Genomic DNA, 17,623 nt, shown 5'->3' with positions numbered 1-17,623 from the left:
ATAAATCTTTTACCCTAATACTTTTCGTCCTTCAAATTATTGTTTCGTGTTTGTTTCTCTTTGGTATACACTTATAATGCGCTTAATATGCATATATTATCATTATTTATAGAGACTTAAAAGTATAAAATGTTGACCGATAAACAACAAATTATAGATAAGTACATAACTAAAGAAAATACCTGGCTTACACAATACTTTATCTATGTATGAGACTGAGGTTCACGGTCCATATCTTAGTAATATCTTTGATAGAGTAATCTACTGAGTATATAAAAATTATACGTACTTACTTATTTTATTGCATACGACATGCCAACACACGTAATAAAGCTATAAAATAATATTAATTAGATTCAAAATAGTATTTTCCTAAGTATACTTAGAAAGTCATGAAGTGATGTGTACTTAATATATAATATACAATTTTTATGCGTATAATTATATACATAATATATAGAATACATCACGTTGTTAGTTAATACATTTTCAGTATATAAAGGTAAATATGAACTTGTATGGTAATATGTATTGTATAAAGTTAGGTGTTACGTATAAAATATATAATAACCATTTATACATTATTGTGACTTGTGAGTATGGTATTTTTATTGATAAGCTTACACAGGTCTTCTTGGCAGGGGAGGTAATATCTTAGCTGAAGAGGTCCAGATTCCAATCCCCTCCTCCCTCGATTCGTAGGTATAATATAAAATATTGGGGAAGAGGAAAATCTCGAAAGGGAGGCAGCCGCCTCCCCTACTTCCCCCGTGCGCACGCATATGTTTTTATTTATTAATACATAAAGTGTACTAAAGTGGTAGTACCTACTATAGTTTTTATTATTATTTAAACATAATCTACAGTTTCATTTTAAAATTTTTTGGAATAAGTTAATGAGTTGGTACATTTAAAATTATTTACATAATATAATATAGATTAAAGTATAAAAGTATAAACTCTTTATATAGTCTATATGTATATTATGATATATATATAGTATATTACACAATATAATTTATATTTATCTGAAAAGTTTTGTTTTGAAATCCAGAATTAATTTAACGGGGGTTGATATTATATAATATACGAGTATTATACATTATAATATAATAATATGTAAGTATGTATGTGTGTATTTATAATCTATTCTAAAAATCTTCAAAAATATTCGAGATTTTAATTCTATAGCTACCTTTACATAAAGTAATTTAAATTTGCAAAACTCCCAACACTTTTTTTTAATTTTAAAAACACACTTATGACTGATTTCCAACCCCTTCAAATATCAATAACGACAAATTCAACGAACCAAACACAAATCCAATAAACAAACAACTGTTGTATAAATACGGTTAAATGGTTATTGTTATGTTTAGTCCCTTCCCTATTGTATAAGCATGACTATATGTGTGATGTGTGTAATCTGAAGTTTTATTTTAAATTCTAAGTTTATTATAACTACATATCTTAATAATTTCAATGAAGACACTAATTGAACATGCATACTGTATAGTGTGTATGAATGGTGGTTAATCCATTTATCAGACTTATAATGGAACATAATACATTAAATATTATTTTTTATTATGTTATAACTTATAACAGGGGTGGCCAAACTTTTTTTGGTCACGATCTACTAAAAATATACTTTACCTTTGAGGATTGACTTCCACAGAAAAATTTTTTTATCATTGAGTAACTTTAATTATTAAGAAACATATAGGTCGCGTGTCTCTAAAAATAAATTCTAACATAATTGACTTTGATATTGTCCGCGATCGACAGGTCGATCGCGATTGACTGTTTGGCCGCCCCTGATTTATATAAGCTATTAAAAATAATAGTTGTTGTCAATTTATTTTATGTTATTAAAAATATAAAAGAACGTCTTATTTAATTTAATTTAAATTATTATTTATTATTACTTAATAATTAATATGCGTTTTAAATTTTAGATTCTGGGTGGAGCGATGAATGTATTGATTTTACAATGTTGTGTTTTTTATTTATTTATTTTCAAAAGCACCGGGAAAAACCAAAAAAAAAAAATTAAGAAAAAACGGGAATTTTTATGCAAAACCATTTTTCGACCAAATCGATTTTTTTAAATGGTTGTAATTCAAAAACTAATCTCTGTAAATACTTGAAATTTTCACCAAATGTTTATGTTAGTGTTATCTATGTATAGTTAAATTTTCAAAAATTTTTGACTTTTTTTGAGTTTTTACTTTTTATAGACCACTGAAATTTTCGATTTTATAAGAATTTTTTTTTGAAGTGGAAATTTTGAAAATTTAATACAAAGTTCCTCATAAGTTATTATTATAGTGATTAAAAAATTATAAGAATATACATAGGCAAAATTTATTTTTATTAGTATTTTAAGTTCAAACATTGACAAAAATTCGTCAAAACCATGAATATTTGCAAATTATTTTGTAAGTATAATTCATAAAAATGTTTGTATAAGTAGCTATAAGAGTTGAAAATTCAATACGAGATTTCCCATAAGTTTAGCTTATAATAATTATAAAAGAACTTAAATTCTGGTGTATTCAGGCCATTAAAACATAAACCACCTTTTTTACCAACTATTCGAAATGTAAAATAGTTTATTCCTCGGCTGACAAATCATCTTCGTTCAGAATCATTTTTCGTATACAATGATACCTATCATTGGATTCAAATTTAACACTCCTATAATATATAAAATGATCCATACAGCACCTAATGTACAGCAGAGCGGTAAGTACCCACTTATCTGCTTTTTTTCTATTAATACTTAAAAATGGAGAGGTACTTTATTATGATTTCTTATAGAGCCTCCAGATACGACTTTGAATGCAGGGCGTTAATATCATATTATTACTATTATATATTTTATGAATTATGATAGCTAGACGCAAATAGTGATAATACATATTAATTATTATGCATTATTTTTTTAAAACGATAATAAATTATAATTCACAAATTTGTATTGGCTTTAGATCCATATAAACTATCATAACGAATTACGACTGTTCGTGATTAGTCATGGCTAAGTGTGTGGAATGAGAATACCCGAGTACCTACGTGGCACTTTCGTATAGGTATTGCAGTTGAAAACTTGCAGATGTCATCGTGGTGATAGATAAATTGCGTTAAAATCAAAATATACATTAAATATTAATTATACTCACAAGTAGACAATATAAATAGATATGATGTCAAATGTACTGTTAGTACTCACTTATTATTTAAATCATAAATATCAGAGGGTATTACCTACCACTTATTAATAAATTATTATACGTGATTTGTGTTAGAAATTAGAAAACTCCGTACTGTTATTGGTTTATCACTAAAAAATTTCAACTTTCAATGATTCAAAAAAATAAAAATAAAATGACGACCAAACAGTCATAACTAGTCCAGGTTATGAGCAGCCCATCAACATTTTCTCGGTGACTCGTTGAGCCCAATCCAGCAGTAGCGGCTCGTGAGTTAATATTCTGGGGAGACTTAAAATTATTTAACATAAACTACGTACAACAACGAACAAGAAAAACCCTGTTATTGAAAATCTAATAATATTATAGTATTACATATTTAGTTAATATTTTTAAGTTTAATTTGATTTTTTTGTTCGTAAGTTAAAGTATTAAAACCACTAGTTAATAATATGTCTATTATATTGTCTTTTTGCATTTTTAAAATAATTAGAAATATAACAAATATCAAATAGAAGATAGTATAAAACCCTGTAGTAAACGTGTTATAGTTATTAAATCATAAAAATGCATTAAATTATGACAGCGACTAAGAACGGCGCGCGGTACGGCAATTATTGTCGTGAACCCAGTCTCAATAGAGTCTATAATACGCAGCTTATTCTCCCTGCCCCCTCCGGCCCTCCATCAAACCGGCCGTACCATTTTACATGTTATGATTGAGACTGTCGGGCGGCAGTTTCACTGTAACGGCGACCGTCACCGTCATCGATAAAACTAAAATAGCATTTCTATTAAAATAACTATTTAAAGGTTTTAGACTTGGTTGCTTTCAATTTATAATAATAACAAAGAAAACGATATAAATTATATAATATTATATTTTCAATTCGAATAAAAATATTTTTATGCATTATTATTTTAAATAATTATTATTTACAAGTAACTGGGTTTTTTTAAGGGGGAGACTCAGTCTCAAAGTCTCCCCTGACGAGCCGCCCCTGCAATCCAGACCGGGTCACGCCACTCCACATATCTTAGCTTTAAATAGGTACTTTTAAATTTTTAAGTAGTAATTAATTAGTTCGCTGAGCTTGATTTATAATAAAAATCTAAAAAAAAAAAAAAAAATAATTAGGTACTTATTATAGTAATTAATTACTCATTCGAAATTTAATTATTATATTATTAAAATTCTTGTAAAAATATTCTGCTTATACGAAATTAACAATATGTAATATATCATCAATTCGTAGTCGTTCAAAATAGTGAAAACAAACATAATAACGATAAAAATATATACCTTTTTTAAAATATTGTTTTTTAATGGCTTCAAATTAAATAAAATTTTTTTTTCAAAAACTAGTACTTTTGGGATAATAAAATATGTTGTTAAAAGAATCATCCTACACGTGTTCAGGACAAAAATTATTGAATGAAATAATAAAAAACGAGTATAACATTTTTGTAAATAACGAAAAACACTTGATAAATCTGTATATTATCATATACGGTTATACATCTATATATTAACTGTTATATAATATAATACGTATATTATATAGTTCGCCCGTTCACGATTCGATGCGGATCGACGTCGCACGCCGACGTCTTGTTTGTATATACCTTGTTCGTATTTTTATTTCCCAGACATCTCTTTTGAAGTGCCGCGAATACCAAACGACCGACACCCTTATAATAGCAATAAGTCGCGAAATCGAATATCGTTCGCGGTATATGCACTATACACAGAAGGTAGGTATATATAGGTATAGGTATTATATAATATATAATATCTCGTGTTCTCTTGACCAGCTGACATGCCATCGCGCGGGGCGGTGTTTATCGTTTATCAAAAAACTCATTTATATTATTATATTATAGTCGTTTCCATTTATTGCTCGGACGCGCATTATTATAATATATTATATTATTATTATTATTATTATACGTATAGTCTACTCCACACGAGGACATCTGTTTTCGGTAGCGTGCGATTCCCTCGCGCGCCGCGATTATAATATATTGACTATTACTCAAATATCTGCAGCGCGCGAGTGTTCGGAAGAAAGAGCAGCAGACGATATATTACGGGTATGGGTACCTTATATACAGTATAATAATAATAATAATAATAATAATAATTTTGTCTTTGAAAACATTTTTTTTATTATTATTTTCAAGGAGTCATTGTGGGTCGGGAAGGGGATGTATATATGACCTTCTTGACTTTTAGCAATACGGCCGGGGAGTTGAGAGTGCCTATATTGCGCCGACATATATATAGGTGCGACAATAGGACCCTCTCTCCGACATACACTCGTCGTCGTCGTAGTCGTCGTCGTCGTCATCGTGTTGTATAAGGAGTGAAGTGAAAAAAAAAAAAACATCCACACGCATACACCACTCAGATCTTTTGAACACTTTTGCTGGACAAATATATGTGTAGTGCGTGCATGTGGAGTGTTATGTGTGTGTGTGTGTGTATGTGTATTCATTGTTAAACGTCAATAATGTTTTACAGATATCACCTTTTGTGCGCGTTTCTCTCGGCAATACTTTATAGGTTTTTTTTTCGTTTTATATTTAACGAAACTACCCATTGTTGGTACTTAAGTATGTTCGATGTGAAGCGTATTGCGGCCTTTGTTTTGTTTTGGGGAAGGTTAAACGGTTTTGCTAACAGACCGTTATTAACATTCTATTCGTATATATATATAATATACACGATATTATGAGCTATTATATTGTTTGAAAATACCTATATGCGATGTGTGTGTGTGTATGGTGTAGTACTTCGGACAACAATAATAGAGCGTATATATGCGATTAATTAAATAATTGTCCATACCCCATTGATCGTTTCGAATTAATAAGAACAGATTATTAGAAAAATGTGGTTATTATTATGAAAATACTTGTTGACGCTTAAATTAACCGTTAAAACTTAAAACTTATGAAACACTGCAATAATCCAATAAGACAATAAATATCATACTACACAATATAGGTACCTTTAATACTATCGTAATTCGTAATATAATTTCGTTAAAAGCTGTAAAAAGTTTATTATTAATAACCTGTATGGTGTATACCTAGTCTCTCCCTATGTATTATACCTACTTATATAATATATCTATGTCCTGTACTATTATAATTAATTTAACAATATTAAAAAATGAGGTAATTTTTATGAATCAATGAAGAATTCTGCTTAAATTAGCCTATTCTATTTTTTTTTCGTACAAAATTTAAATCCATTTGGATAATGTATCTTATAAAAAATGATTTTTTTTATCAAGTTTTAATTTTGCAACTTTTAATTTTGTTCTATAAATACCTTTCAACGATTAAAATAAGTAAATCTTCACAATCTATATTAAATCATAGTGTATGGTCTGTATAATTTTTATCCTTTCATACCATGTTATGAAGAAAATGTATTATAATACATATTATAAATAAACTATATTTATTATTGTTTTATATATTTTAATTAAACTATTTAATATTACGTGTTTTTAAGTACCTTGTAAAATTATGAACAATATAAAATAATAATAGCCTTTAAGCGGTTTACCCTCTTAGTCTATTACTTAATATTATTATTTCCGGATTCAAACATGATATTATATGAACGTTACACACGCGTTTTTTTTATTTCCTCTCAAACACGCGTCGGATTTTGCAATAACTGAAACGTCACAACTTCCGGTTTCCGTCCCGGCGTTGGCGACAGCAGCAGCAATAGCGGTCCATTGACTTAGCCACCCAGCAGGTGACCCATTCAGGTCGTGTTTTCACCTGATTAGGTGCTCATCATTACGTAAAAACTGCATAGGACTTTTTTTGTTCTCTTCGCGCCTGGACGTCCTACCGTTTATTTGTCTCGCGTCGAAAAAATATCCTTTTAGGTTTTCCTTTCTATAAACGGACCGCATTTATAAATATACGCAGGACCCAGTGCACGAGGTGTTTTTTGACTTCTCCGACACAGTAGGTCTCTCCCTTCGGCTCTAAGCTTTATCTTGGACGAAATATCCGACATTAACGGACTGTCCAACAGACCATAAACAATTCGACAATAATAGAGCGCCAGGGATTATCTATTCATCAAGCGTACTCAGTGTGAACGTTTTGTCGAATTTAATATTGGAAAAAAATTAATATTGAAAAATATACGCCTCCCAGCATTTTTTTTTCGTACACAAGAGAATTGCGTTGTAAAAATGTCCTATGTGAGCCTCTGTGGTAAACATATGTTATTTCCCAAAAATGAATTTACATTAAACACATCGGTAGGTACCTAAAATAATGTTATATTACAAACTTTAAATCATATTTCTTATAATAAAATGTATTGGATAATATAGTTTTCACGATTTTAAAAATTTAATTAAATCAATAATGTTAATTATTAGATTATGATTCTCATACTCATTTGTTATGAATATAGTTAATAACAATCTACTGCTAAGTCAACAGTTCCTTAAATACTTAAAGGTAATTATATAAGATATGCATAAGCATATTGTAAATTTGCATTTCTGAAGGTTAAATGATGCATTTATATATGTTGAAATAGAAGAGAGGCTCGGCCCCCCTCATAGCTACCAATTCAAACACTTATTATGTATTATATTGTGTTGTGTAAATACAAATAAGAACACATTGGGGCGTGGGCGTCCTTGCAAGAAATTGATTTTTATTTTTATCGCAAATAAATATTATATTATTTTTTTATTTTGTATAGGTAGGTAAACCTAAACATTTATTTAGTATAACTTTATTGGGTGTTAATTAAAAATGGATAAGTGTATAAAGTACGTATAAATAATATATTTATATTTATTATCATTATTTCGGTTCAATTGAAAACGTGTTTATTATGTTTCGTGTTTTGTAATGGTGCAATATTAGATTGTATACTTTACGGGTTATAGTGAAATCGTATACTTCTTCCGGGCATAGTGGAAATTGACTGTTGAAGTACCTACACCGTTGCGTCGGTGCGGTAGGGATGACGATACTCTTATAGCTGCACAACCGGAACGATCGTCCATTATTTTTTCTTCGACTCGCCATCTGTTGAACGGCGATAAGAAGAAAATATATAAAGTGTAGAGAAAAAATTAATAATATCGCGTGTGTATATATATATTATATTTTATATTTTTTATATATATAGATATAATATTTACATGTTTCCTTCTACATGAAAAACAACCGTATCGAATAATATAGGGGGTAGGTAAATATATATAGTAACCTCCCTCTTCTCCGGATGTGTTATATACACGCGGCGATTCAGTCTTGCAAACGTCCGATAAACTTTGTTACGCCCCTGAGGAGTGTATCGTTTATTACAACCCTTTATGAATGAGCTCGGCACGCTGTGGATCGTCGATATATATTACATATAGGTATTATATATATACACACTATTAAACCCTTATTTCAGCTTTATATATATATGTAACAAACGACGCATAATGGGTATTTTATTGTATACTTTTAATTTTCAATGCTTGATTATATTTATCAACAGTGATAAACTAATAATGGTATAAAATATCGAATAATAAAGAGTAAACTTGTCTAATATTCTAACAAGATTATATATTTTAATCATCTATAAAACTGTATAACATTTTTATAGGAAAAAAATCATAATAATACATAGGTAAACAAAAAACGGATGTTTTAGAAAAACTATCACTGAAATACGCCTACGTATTGAATATCTGTAGAGAGTCAACGGTAAATTATTGCATTTTATAATTTAAGTACAGCTATAGTTATAGATACTTATGTCTGTGTAATATTATTATCATCATCTATGTAGTTAATATTGATAATTCACGATGGAATTAGTTATTCTATGCTTGGACCGAGTTATAATTAATAAGGGATAATGAGAGTTAATTGGGTATTATAAAAACACTTTTTGAAAATTAAAACAACAAAAAAGTTTAAATGTTTTTACACAATATGTCTCTATAGCTTTAACATTTAAATGTTTAGATGAGACTATTTGAAGAAGTAATTTTCCAGTAGTTTTCGAGCAAATTATTACTTTTTTTTTTTTTAAAGATATATACAATCTGTACCCTGGGGTGCAATAAGAATATGGGCTAATTTAAAAGAAGCCACCAAGTAGTAACACTTCCTAATGATTTTTTTTTTTAAGTTAAAATTATTACTTATAAAATAAAAATTATAGAAGAATTACTACAGAGAAATATCTAAAAACAGTTCTTTATATGATAAGCAATATAAATTTCACTAAGAATCGGTTTTCCATTAAAACGATTATAACAACCGTCCAGTATTTAATCCTATAGTAAATATATTATATAATTCACATTTAAATAATGATTGTTCTGTCACTATAGAAATATATTAAATAATAAGGCATTTTGTTTTTAGAAATAATATAAAACATTAACAGCTGGTATAATAAAAATAAAGTAATTTCTTGATTATTGATTTATATTAAACTTGTTGAACAACCATTTAATGAAGTATATTAAATTAACTAATCAATTAGGTACCGGTATTACAAAAAAAAAAAAAAAAAAAACTCGTAATAATTGTTTAATACGTTTCTCTATCAGATTTATTACTTGAACTCTATTAATTCTTATTATCAACTGTATAAATTCATTTAGTGTTTTCGCACTACTAACAATTGCAGATAGAAATGTATTATTTTTTATGTACGCGAGATAATATTTTAAAAATGAAATAAACGAACCATTGACCGCATTATTTCCAGTGAGTTGACGTAGAATCGGTACTTGGAACAAACGCTTATTTTTGCATCTAATTTTGCCAGCCATTTTTTTTTTTTTTTTTTAAAGCACACTTTCAATTTTCCATTCAGCACACTTAATTCGATAAAAAAAGAAAAAAAAACACAAAAATTCAAAAATAAGGATAACTATGGTAGATTCATAATACAACGTATATTTATCCGTTTATCGCGCGTAATCCACCGTCATCCATTCCTCACATAAGTATATAATATAACGTGTTTATTAGAGGTAATTCATCATCACCGCGCGTCTCCAATTGCTTGCGATAATAAATACTCTATATAATGTATTATACGTATACGGGAATTAGTCTCGGAGATCGTCCGAGGGCGGACCCCACCATTAATGATGGGTAAAGCGATGTGTGTTCCACGAGGGGATATGTACGTATACTACACGCACGTATTTCGCATATCGAGTGGATGTGGCGAATTCGCTATTGGCCCGCGATCGTTCATAAATCCGACACGCGTCCTCAGCGACACTTTATAATAATATTGCCTTTTTAACAGCCACCGTTGGTTTCGGGTAAATGATATATTACAGTGCCTGTTATATGTACATAATATAATGTACAATTGCACAGTGAGTGTTGTAAGTATATAATATACAATATACATACATAAGCCAACACACACGCGTATTAGTGTATAGCGTATATAGGCAATCGCATATTATGTCTTATTTATAATCAGGTCGAGGGTTGCGAGTTGTAACGATCTCGGAGATTGATATAGTTACCTAACACCTATATTTTATTTATTTTTATATTATACATACGTAGCAGTATGTAGACAATGCACTTATGACCAATCTTATCAGATTTAACGTTTCCATTTTTTCCATTTAAGTCTATATCACTATATTAGTATCTGCAGTTATTAAATCATATGCAATTTAAGTTACAAAATAAACGGTATATAATATATCAAGGATATTAAACCTGCAGCCCACGGATCGGTTCCGACTTATCAATAAGCCAATTGATATTTATAAAATATATTAGTTTTGAATGTACTAATTGTTCTACAGTTAATTGGAAAAGTAATGAAATAAAAGGTTAATTAGTTACATTTACTATAATTAAAATTAATATTATTAAATTATAGAATAATAGAATTACAGTAAAACGTCTCTATAACGGAATCGTTCGAGACACCAACAATTTTTTCTGTTATAAAAAGTTTTCCGTAATAGCTGTATGAAGGTAGAATTATATTTTATTATTTGAATCGAGACTATTGACATTTTCCGTTATAAGGAAGATTCTGTCTAATAGAGTGTCCGCCATAGAGTGATTTTACTGTCTTATCTTTCTTAAATTTAATTACTTTTTAGATTTTTATTCTTCATTTTTATTTTTTCACAATGTTGGCCCGTCAATGCCAGAGTGTATTTCAGTTAAAAAGGCTAACCGCTAAAAACTAAAAAAGGTTGGAGATCCTTGATAAAAAAAACTATTTTTGTATAACATTTCGTCTTACCGCATATATACATCAAACTCATCGAAGGGCTTGCATTATATTATTAATTATTTCCTATATTTTATATTTTTACCATAAATCCATTTACTATATCTAATCAATTATCAGTCTGCTTGAATAAGTTTTGGTTATTTAAAATTTGAATTATTGATATTTTAATGTATTATAAATGTTATTATTAATGAATTAAATTGTGTATTGTTTTAACGCGGGTATTTTTATTATTTATTTCAATACTATTTTTATGATTATTATTTTATTTATTAACTGCGTACATATTTAAATTTTAATTGTGAAGATATACTGTAAAATATTGTGTATAATAATACTAATTGGTTACTATAATTTCAATTTTAAAATTGTAACATGTTCATGTTTTTTTTTAAACTTATTTTACGATAGGTTCACATTACTGTTGTTGGGTGTTTAAAAAAAAAAAATCATGTGGATATCGTATTAAACTGACGAGGATCAAATGTACGTTTAATCACCTGATATATTTACTACGGCAACAGTGGTGTATAGCAACAGGTGGGTTATTTGTTTTGTATCGGTTTTTCGTTAATCAATATTATTGAATTACCACCGCCGCATCCCCCTAATAAGTAATGGGACATGGGTTCTAGTACTAGGAAAATTGAATAATTTTACAATTTTCTCCTTATTAGATACATAAAATATATATATTATATTTATCTGTATCAGTCTTTTTTATTGACTGTATAATTTATTCCGTAAAAGATTATTTTTATTTTAAATATTAATTCACATAATATCATAATATAATATAAACATTTTTAAGAATTTTTTAAATTCATTTTGTTATAAATTATAAATTTTTAAATATACGAGCAAACTAATAAACTAATATTATTGTAATATTTATGAATATTTATATTAACATTGAATTATAGCTTTATTTGTTATTTAAAAGTAAAGAATTCTTAATTTAAGTTATAAAAATGAATAAAGCTCACTATACTAACAACTTATGACTAAATTTAACATACACAATGTGTAATGAGTAATGGCATAGACATTTTATTAGGTCATTATGTACACGTAGTATGGTAGATATATTACAAATGAAAATGTTATGCGTGTGATTTTATGAAATAATATTATTGTTATGGAAAAAGTATGGTGTGCAGAAAATCATAACCTAAACTAACTATGTGTCTGCAAATAATAATAATCGATTTTTCCTTGTCCCAAAGCTTTTATTATTCGGTTGGGGTGAGAACTAGTGAACTGTTCGTAACCGCTTATGTCACCCGGGGGAAGGACGATAATAATACAAAGAGGGATCCGTTTTGGGAGTGCGGAGATTTTAATAATTATCTTTACATCCGTCAGTTTACCAAAATTAGCACCACACGGGTAATAGTACTCGAGAGGGCGTTTTCTTTCATACATATAGTCTGTTACGACAATACATATATGGTTGTGAAAAAATAGTAATATAGGTATAAGCTAATGAACTATTCCTCAATACAAATTAATATTGCAAAAAGCATAATTATAGCGATACAAATATTCAATAATAGACGAAAAAATAATGTGCTAATAAAATATACGAGCTTAAATGTATATTTTATACAAACAAATATAAACGAGTAAAATAATTATTCACCAATTAAAAAAAAAAAAAAAAATTTTAATCTATTATAAACATATTTTTTTAAATTTATTACTCCGTAAATGTTGTATATTAACATGTTATTTTATTATTAAAATTATTATAATCTCTTTTTTCTCTAATCCAAATATTAAATTATTTACAATTTATATTTCAGTAGTACAAATTATTTTTAAGCTTTCAAAAAATTATGTTAATATTTTTACATAATATTATATGCGTAGATGCTTGCAGTAATCAGTGTTGTTCTTTTTTTATAGTTAACATTTTTTGAAATTCATTTAGCATGTAGCAAGATAACCCGATTTTTATATGTTCGTTGCAGATAAAATCTGTATATGAGATAAATATAAGCATATATTTATATATTTTTTTAGCGAGAAACAAACTTCTCTCTCCCTCCACGTGTCATTTTGACGAAACACCGTATACAAACAGCCTCTTTTATGCGTCCCTGAATATTAATAAATTTCACCGAATGACTTTTCCATTCCAGCAGATAAACCGGGTACCTACCTCCCTTTCATTGCATATATAGGACCGCGTTACATTATTATTATAATATGTATGCGTATAAAATGATGAAAAACAACAACCGTTTAGCTCATGTGTTTTGAATGAAAGGGGTAACCGTTGATAATCATGTAATATATGTACTTATATATATATGTATGTATACAAAGAGGAACTGAGAGAGATATATTTAAAAAGAGACGGATGGAGAAAAAAGAGCAACGAGGAATGAGAGAGAGAGTGAGACTGGAAACGGGATGGGCAAAAAAATGCAACAACAACCCTTTGACCGGTTCAAATGCTTTTTCAACCGGAAAGTTATTGTTTTATTTTGCATAAATACGGTCCAGGTTATGCGACGCTTTTCATCGTGTATAAATACGTGTAACTACTGCGGCACTCATGGTCCATTACATAAACGTACACCTCGATAAGCACGAATCATTATTAAAAGCCCATACATCTTCTCCCCAAACCACCTACTCTGTTTCTCACCTATTATTCATTTATTATTATCTTTACGTATATATAATATTATAATGACACAGGTACCCACACACACGTATAAGTACGTAGATATATATATGATAAATTATATGTACAACCTTTCATGATATATTTATTTAGTTTATTATAAATTATAATATTTTATTATGAATACTTTGTGCGGATAGAAGTACAAGTATAGAACATACCTATTATATATTTAGCATATTTATAATATAAAGTATTTGTATACTGCGTTGTGTAAAACCGTGTGCTTTAATCATTTAAAAAGCGAGTTAAAATAAATGCCAAATGGTTTATAATAAAAATATTTTACTTCGATGAAAACTTTTTATAAATATTTATTTATATTAGTATCTATGTTTATTATTAATGTGCGCATTAACATTTAACGCATAGGTAAGAACATGTATTTAAGTAAAACTGAAAACATGAGTGCAAATACATTATATGTACAATGTACATTTATACCAAAATATATTTATAGGTATATGTAGTACATAAATATAAGCAGTTGAACTTCTAAATAGCGAGCACTCGCATCGTTGAAATTTCGTCTGTTATTCAGAGGGGGTACATTTTTGAAATTAATAAAAGGTAAATGTGTAAAAGGAAAATATTCTCTAAGTTAAATTAAATATAGTGTTAAGATTTTATGTTTTAATAAAATGATAATTTCCATTATAATATAGATATTTTTTTTGTTACAATAGTCAACTGTATACTTTCTGTTTAATTGCAAAATAATCCGCGAAGTTAAAATTAAAAGCCGATTGTATATGTTGTATATGTAATTTCACCGCTTAAATTTATTGTTTCGACTTAATTTTTTACTCAATCCCTCCTCCGCAGTTTAATACCATTCCGCATGTATAACGTACATAATTACCATAGCGAATCGGTGTATTTTTCATAGAAGAAAAATTCGTTTTATCGCACAGCAAAGTATATACGTCATGTACGGCTTGCAGTCGGCTTGTATTTAATAATGTATAATATTCAATCATCATTTGTCGTCGAGCTACAACAAACAGCTGCTGTACAATACGTTCTTGTACGAGCTGCAATATAATATAATAAACATAATATATATATATCGGTGTGCATTATGCGCGTGTATATATAAAATATTATTGAAGTGTATAGGTGATCTACATGTTTCTCAGACTCCGATGAAGAAAAAAAAATAGACCTAAATAAAGAACCGCTCGTTCCCGGGGTCATTATACATATAATATTATATTATATAGTATACCCATGCATATACCCATACACACGGCGCAAACAAAGATAATGGTTTGTATCAAGCTGCGTCCGCGCCAAGTCAAAGGGGTCGTGTCGATACCGAGTTTGATGTTATCTGCGGCGATTATACACGTATAAACGTGTAGAATAATACTATATACATATAGCGTGTGTGTACGTGGGGTGTATTTAGCCCGTGTGTACACGTCGTGCGTGTGTGTGCACGCCATTATCGGTCGCGAGCAGCAATGATGTACTTGTGTGCGTGTGTGTGTGTTGTGATGGTTGGGGGTAGGGAAATACGCGTAATAATAATAATATAATATATATACCTGTGACAATGCAAAACGGAGTCCATGGGAATACCCGGCCGGGGTCCGTGCAGGGTTTAATTAAGGGTTCCGGAATCGGTGGGCATTACTGGGCGTCGCCGGTGCGGTAAACGGCTTAAACAACACAATGTCGCCACGCTGTTTATATTCCCAAATAATATTATATTATACACACGTATACAAGGTATACGTGTAAAATAGCTATGTATAAACATCTAAAATATACCTCGCGCAGCGACTATATTTACGAATATTATTACATATACGCATCACGCGATCTCCGTCCGCGAAAAAGTGCGACGCGAGCTTTTTACTCGGGACTTAATTGTAGTTTAATATAATATAATAACGTGTACTTATATACACGTTAATCACGCGTTTGTTTGGATTTTGTGTTGGTAAGTAAATTATATACTTACCGTACTTAATATATACTTTTGATATCGTCGTTTTCGGAACGATATATATTACGTATACGTGTCGCACATAAACATTTTCTGCGGCCAACGCGACGACCGTTTGTTGTGTAGATAACGCGCTTTGGTATATAGGTATGTAGTATGTACCCACATATATTATATAACGCGGTATACCACGGGCGCGGTCTCGCGTCGAAGACCGTGCCAACCAAATGCAAAACGGAATATTATAATACGTAGTATACTTTGTACGTGTATATAGTAGGTACATAGTATTTATGTACATATATATATATATATATATATATAATAGAACCTGCCACCTAAATATTGCATCCTTTACAGTTTACGTAAATAGTGTAAATTATATATTACATGTACCTAAATATATATATAATATAATATTATATACGTAGGTATAATACGTGTATACCGCCGTGAATTATATTTCGCGGATAACTTTTTCAATTAAGTCGGAAGTTTCGTTGCCTCGATGATAAGAGCTGGGAATTCAATTTAAAACGAAAAAAATATAAGAGATGAAAAAAGTGAAAATGCATTTTGTGTGTGTATATGCATACCGACGTGTTTGTAATAAAAGTTTCCTAGCAGCGCACCGACGACAGAAGATTAAATTTGTACAAAGTATGAATCTTTTTTATTTATGTATTTTTTGTCGTAATGCTTCCGAGCATTTAAGTGATATAAATGAATAGGAAAAAATAATAATAAATAAATAATGTTCTACGAAGAAAAATAATAAAACGTTAACAGAAAAATAAAAAGTTTTGTATACAGGTATATATAATAAATAATATTAGCTAACATCTTTCAAAAATGAAGAAGCTTTTAAATAATGCTTAAAATTTAAAACATATTTTGAAAACTACTTTTTAAATTAAAATTATTTTTCACAGAGATAAGAGAATAAAGAATATAATTAAATTTATGTAAATAAATTTTTTCAAAAAAAAAAAAAAAACTTGGATATATATAATTAACTTAAAATGCTTTTTGTTACAAAAATGTTTAAATACAATAATGGTAATGACGCAAATATTTTGAAATAGGTTCTTAGTTCTTACATAGTATGTAGTATAGATCTGCTACTTGTGTGTTAAATAGTACGTAAATATGATTGACTGAAATTAGTTTATATAATATATACATATATATATACCTACTGCAGGTTACATTAAATGGTTTTTTTTTCAGAAATGGTCTTTATCTTATTTTATTTTATAATAGGTATACTTATGTAAAATATTTATGAGTAAAGCTATACATTATCATTAACGTAACGAATATATTTTAAAATTAAACACATTCAGCGATTAATCTATTATATTTGGTATTGAAATAATGATCTAAAAATGAATGCGGGTCGGTCGTATAAAAAATGTATTAATTTTATATACTCAGACAGCTGATTAAAATAGAATTTTTGATTT

This window comes from Aphis gossypii, chromosome 2 (genome assembly GCF_020184175.1).
Source record: "Aphis gossypii isolate Hap1 chromosome 2, ASM2018417v2, whole genome shotgun sequence".
In the NCBI taxonomy this organism is placed as follows: Eukaryota; Metazoa; Arthropoda; class Insecta; order Hemiptera; family Aphididae; genus Aphis; species Aphis gossypii.
The sequence above is the reverse complement of the archived record's forward strand: the minus strand, read 5'-3'. Positions refer to the sequence as shown.